The sequence below is a fragment of the Camelus dromedarius genome, chromosome 25, assembly GCF_036321535.1.
Source record: "Camelus dromedarius isolate mCamDro1 chromosome 25, mCamDro1.pat, whole genome shotgun sequence".
Classification (NCBI taxonomy): domain Eukaryota; kingdom Metazoa; phylum Chordata; class Mammalia; order Artiodactyla; family Camelidae; genus Camelus; species Camelus dromedarius.
The window spans coordinates 26,764,759-26,770,916 of NC_087460.1; the positions used below are offsets into that span (position 1 = coordinate 26,764,759).

The 6,158-nt window shown below is 41.7% G+C and overlaps 1 long non-coding RNA gene and 1 pseudogene across 1 annotated transcript; one reads left to right on the top strand and one right to left on the bottom strand.

Moving 5' to 3' along the window:
* LOC135319332 (early endosome antigen 1-like) overlaps nt 1-335 on the bottom strand; it is a 64,298-nt pseudogene extending 63,963 nt beyond the window's left edge.
* Nucleotides 336-591: 256 nt separating this feature from the next.
* Nucleotides 592-1,593, top strand: LOC135319292 (uncharacterized). Its single transcript, XR_010377750.1, has 2 exons — nt 592-687; nt 1,135-1,593. It is a non-coding gene; the product is annotated as an uncharacterized LOC135319292 (long non-coding RNA).
* Nucleotides 1,594-6,158: the final 4,565 nt, after the last annotated feature.

Sequence of the window (6,158 nt, forward strand, 5' to 3'; positions counted from 1 at the left end):
AGAGAAAGGAAATGCGCTGAGGAGGGGGCGTCCGCGCCACCACCTCGGCTCCTCAGCGCGGCGGCGCGGCGGCTTCTTCGGCCTCTGGGCTCGGGCTCTCCCGCTCACGTGCTCCTGGAAAGACGGTTTCACTCTCTTACCCTCTGTAAAATCCTCCTTAACATGGTTTAAACACCACCCGGTGCCGCCGCGGTGACTCTCCGGACCCCCCGCGGGGCCACCCACTACTTGCGGGTGCGCGGGCGGGAGGGACTGAGCCAGAAGGGGCCCGGGGAGGAGGTCGCTCAGGCGGCCCAGACTTCCCCACAGGCGGCGAGAGGGAGAGCGCGCGAGCGAGCGACGAGATAGCCAGCGAGCGCCCGCCCGCCGGGCCGCCCCTGTAACTGACAGCTGGGCGGACCCGCCCGCCTCCGCCGCCCCGCCCCCTAGGCCTGTCCATCCTCGGTGGGCGGGGCTGCAAGTGGCCTGGCCCGCGCCTGTAGCCAATCGGAAGCGGCGGCGGCGTGGGCGGTTGCGTGACGGACAGGCGGCGGGACGCTGGCCCCGCCGCTCCTTCCGGCGGGCTGGGGAACGCCGCGGCCGCCGGGCGCACGCCTGCGCTCCGTCAGAGGACGCGACCGCGCGCAGACCGCGTACCCGAAAGGGGGGCTTGGGGGACCCTGACCGCGACGGAAAGAGGGTCTCGGGGTGGGTACCTGCGACGGCACCTCACATTGCTCTGTAAAATTTGTCAATGTGATCCTGGCCTTGACTGTTCGGACTACACCGTCATTTCTGCTGGAAGCGCTTAGCCCCTGGGTGGAAGGAAAGGAGAGAATCGCAGACACTATTAACCAGACTGTTGGGCTTCCCTCTCCTGGTCCAACCCCTCGTTCCTTTTCCTACTCCCTTCCTGCTTCTAATTTCAGCCAAAAGAAAAGTAAAGAATCAGAAAAAAGGGTAGGAAGATATTGGAATTTGAGTTGGTAAAAGAAGTTTGGGGTCGTCCTTTTTGGACTATAGCGACAATGTTTAATGCACTGATACCGCTAACGTGTTGCACTATCTAAAGCCCATGCTTGTCCAAGGAATTTTAAATCCTCTTCTGATAATAGATGTGTGAAGTGAATCGACATTAATGCGTCTGTTTCGTAGATTAAGAAAAATGAGGTCACAGAGAAACAGTGTGCCAAAACAAGGACGTGGACTCGGAAGTGGACTTGGAACTGACTTCCAAGCACGATGTCATCATTTAAGTTCAAAAACCACAGCTCCAGAATCGTATCATTCTGCCAGTAATCACAAGCTAAGAAGTTCGACTTTTACCCCCGGTGAGGGTTGGGGAGCGGAGAAAAGCCTTTAATATTGTTTAAACGGGGAAGGAGGCAGGGGAAATAAGGTAACTAACCTTGCTGGGGTGGGGGAATTTGAAGTCTATCAAACAATGAGTGGAATGCCTACTGGAATGTCTAATGGAATGCTTATTAGGATATAATTTTGATCTTTTGAAAAGATGCAACAAATATTTTCAAATGAGTCCATGTAAAAGTATTTTGTAAAGTGTATTTTATGATGTAATATGTTGTTTCTATCCCAAACATGTTTTTTTTACTATGTGTGTCTGTATCCGTGTCTGTCTATAGTGCAGCAAAAGTCATGCCTGTAACTAATACATTATTAATCACTATTGATAATAGTGCACTTAAATACTTCTAGAGAAACATAGAAAATCACATACTCTTTGATCTTTCCAGACACAGGTGCTTTATTTTCAGACACTGAGAAATATTTTTAAGAACACAGGGTGATAAAACTGTATGACACAATAAACATATATTTAGTCTCTACCCCTGAGTGATATCCAGACAGGATGTTAAGAACATCTTTTGTTCTAGTATTTAATCTTTGACCCTGTTTCCTGACACCAGAGCATCTAAGACCCTTGGAATCCCACAGTACTGCGTGTCTTTTTGTATGCTAATGAAATGATGAGTGGTTAGAGTCATTAGCTTTAGGCTGATCTCTAGAAAGACTAAGGCAAGATTAGAAGGTTGGAATTTTCAGTCCCACCCCCCACCACCCCACCTCAAGGAGAGAAGACAGGCTGAAAAAGTTAATCACCAATGGCTGAAGATATAATCAATCATGCCTGTAATGGAACCTCCATAAAAACCCTACATAATGAGATTTAGAGAGCTTCCAGATTGATGAACGTAAAGATGCTAGGAGAGTAATATGTCCAGAGAAAAGAGGGAAGCTCTGCACCCCTTCTCCCATACCTTGCCCTACGCATCTTCCGTTTGGCTGTTCCTGAGTTGTACCCTTTGTAATAAACCAGTAATAGAAAGTAAAGTATTTCTGTGAGTTCTGTGAGACATTATAGCAAATTATCAAACCCGGGGAGGATGTTGTTGGAACCCCCAATTTATTAGCCAGTAGGTCCAAAGTATAGGCAACAACCTGGGACTTTCAACTGGTGTCTGAAGTAGAGGGCATTCTTGGTGGGACCAAGTCCTTAACCTGAGCCATTCTTGGTGGGATCTGTGCTAACTCTGTGAAGTTATTGCCAGAATTGAATTAAATTGTAGGATGCCCATTTGGTGTCCAGAGAATTGGAGAATTGCTTAGTATGGAGAAAAAAACTACACACATTTGGTGCCATGAGTGTTCTAAGTAGAGAAATGAAACAGTTTTTCCATTTAAACTGACATTTGCTTCTACTTTTTTGTTTTTCAAAAATTAATTTAGTTTAAATCTGCTTATTAATGTCACATGCTAAGGCCTTCTCTACTGGAATTCTCCAGTGGAATCTTTTGACTAATATAATAGACCCTCATCTACTGCTTAGCTAGATGGGTTATTCAAAATCTGTGTGTTCCCCTGCAGTTTATGATAATCCCATCACTAAAATAATATAATGGAGAACTTAATTACCCCAAAAGAAAACAAGTGGGTGAGACATAATCATGTAAGAATATCCTCCACTAATCTACCAGCTTCCCATACAAAACAGTCCTGCTTACCCTGTCTGGCCACTAATTCCTAACCATTTACCTCTCTTACATTAATATTCCATCAATTATTTGACTCCATCAAGACCTCCAGTCCATTGGCCCTTCTTTCTTATGATCAGTCATTTCCCTGGCATCCTCATTTCCATCAAAACCCAGCTTAAAACCTATCATCCAACTTTATAGCACCCCCACACATACTATACAAATATGCTTAACTTCTTCAGCTCTCTCTTCCTCCATTGTTTTCATCTAGCAGAACCCAAGCTCAACTTCCCACCTACTCTGTGCTGCACAGGGGTAGCTGAATATCACTAGAGATACACATATGCAACTGGGGCTATTGGGCTTACTTTATATTAATAGTTACAGATCTCAGACAGGCACTCAACACTCTCCACCAGCAGTCCTGTTATACTTTCTTCCTGTCATCTTTCTCTAGATCTCCAAAATGGCTTTTACATCTACAGTTGTTTCACTCTCTTACCTTGCATTTTCTTCAAAAAACAAAACAAAACAAAACAAAACAACAACAAACCTTAGAAATAAATCTGACCAAGGAAGTGAAAGACTTAAATGCTGAGAACTGTAAATCTGTTAAATGAAGTTGAAGATAATTCAAAGAAATAGAAAGATAGCCCATGTCTTGGATTAGAAGAATTAATATTGTTAAAATGGCCATACTTCCCAAAGCAATCTACAGATTTAATGCAATCCCTATCAAATTACCCAGGACATTTTTCATAGAACTAGAACAAATAACCCTAAAATTTATATGAAACCATGAAAGACCCAGAATTGCCAAAGCAATCCTGAGGAAAAAAGACAAAGCTGGAAGCTTAACCCTCCCAGACTTCAGACAGTATTACAAAGCTTCAGTAATCAAAATAGCATGGTATTAGCACAAAAACAGACAAAAATGGAACAATGGAACAGTATAGAGACCCCAGAAATAAACCCACACACCTATGATCAATTAATCTTTGACAAAGGAGGCAATAATATGCAATGAAGAAAAGACAGTCACTATAACAAGTGGTGTTGGTAAAGCTGGACAGCCACATGTAAATCAATAAAGTTAGAACACTCCCTCATACCCTACATAAAAACAAATTCAAAATGGCTTAAAGGCTTAAATATAAGACATGACACCATAAAACTCCTAGAAGGGAATAGAGACAAAACATTCTCTGACATAAATCATAGCAATGTTTTCTTAAGTCAGTCTCCTATACAAGATCTTATGGTAGCTCACAGAGAAAAAAATGTGACAATGAATATATATATGTTCATATATAATTGAAAAATTGTGCTCTACACTGGAATTTGACACAACATTGTAAAATGATTATAAATCAATAAAAAATGTTAAAAAAAAAGAAATGTAAATCAAAACTACCATGAGGTATCACCTCCCACCTGTCAGAATGTCCATCATTAAAAAGTCTACAAATAACAAATGCTGGAGAGGGTGTGGAGAAAAGGGAACCCATTTACACTGTTGGTGGGAATGTAAACTGGTGTTGCCACTGGAGAACAATATGGAGTTTCCTTAAAAAGCTAAAAATACAGTTACCATGTGATCCAGCATCCCCACTCGTGGGCATATAACTGAGGACACTCTAATTCAAGATATATGCACCCCAATGTTCATAGCAGCACTATATACAATAGCCAAGACATGAAAGCAACCTAAATGTCCATCAACAGATGAATGGATAAAGAAGATGTGAGATAGATAGATAGATAGATAGATAGATAGATAGATAGATAGATAGATAATGGAATACTACTAAGCCATAAAAAAGAATGAAATAATGCCATTTGCAGCAATATAGATTAACTTAGAGATTATCATCCTAGGTGAAGTAAGTCAGAAGGAGAAAAACAAATACCATATAATACTTACATGTGGAATCTGAAATATGATACAAATGAACTTATTTACAAAGCAGAAACAGACTCACAGACATAGAAAACAAACTTATGGTTACCAAAGGGGAAAAGGGGTAGGGAACAGATAAACTAGGAGTTTGAGATTAGCAGATACAAACTACTATGTATAAAATGGATAAACAACAAGGACCTACTGTTTAGCACAGGGAACTATGTTCAAAATCCTATAATAAACCATAGTGGAAAAGAATATGAAAAAAAAATATACACATATATGTATATGTCTCTTGGCTTTAAATTTCATCTGTTTGCCCAGGACTTCCAAGTCTATTTCTCCAGGACTGACTCTTCTCAGGTTTCCAGACTTGTATAACAAACAGTCTACTTCCAATATTTTGTCTTGGATGTCTAATTCAAACTTAACATGGCCCAAACAAAACTGTTTCATTTTTATCTTCAAAACTGCTTCTTCACCAGTCTTCATCTGTCTTAGTCTGTACTACCACCAGCTACTTAGTTGGATCAAACCAAAAATCTTGGAGTTATCTTTCATTTCTCTCTTTATCTCATCACTATCTCTGCCTCCAACCAATCCATCAGAAAAAACTGACAGGTGTCCCTCCAAAACATATCCCAAACCTGCCACTTCTTTCCATCATCACCCAGTCCATAGCACCTTCATCATCTGTCCAGACTACTTTATTTGCTAGTTGGTCTCCCTGCTTTTACTTTGGCCTCCCTATAATCCAGCCACTACACAGCAGCTAGGGACAACTTTTTAAAATGCATATCAAATAGTGTCACTGTCCTCCTTGATTGTAGCCTTTCATCATAATCACAATAAAATCCAAATACCTTATCCTGGCTCACACACCCTGTCAAGCTGGCCCTGCCTGCTCTGCCTTCTATTTATAACACTTAGCTAATTATATGCCCCAGCCTCCTTGAGCTTTTATTCCTCAGTTGCACAAAGTTTATTCCTGCCTTTGCACCAACCAGAAAAGCACTTAAGAAATGCTTTTCCCTGCAATCTTGTGGTTAATATCTTTGCATGCATATTGTACCTTAAAATTCATCTCCTCAGAGATATCTTCAAGGATCACCTCATCAAAAGCACTAGAGCAGTCTTCAATCTACCATAGCATCCATTTTAATTCTCTGCATAGCTGCGAAAACACCATTTCTGACTTTTCTTGTTTCTCTATTTGTGTCTCCCCAACAAGAATATGAGTTTAGGACCTTGTCTCTTGTCCACTGCTGCATTCCCAATAA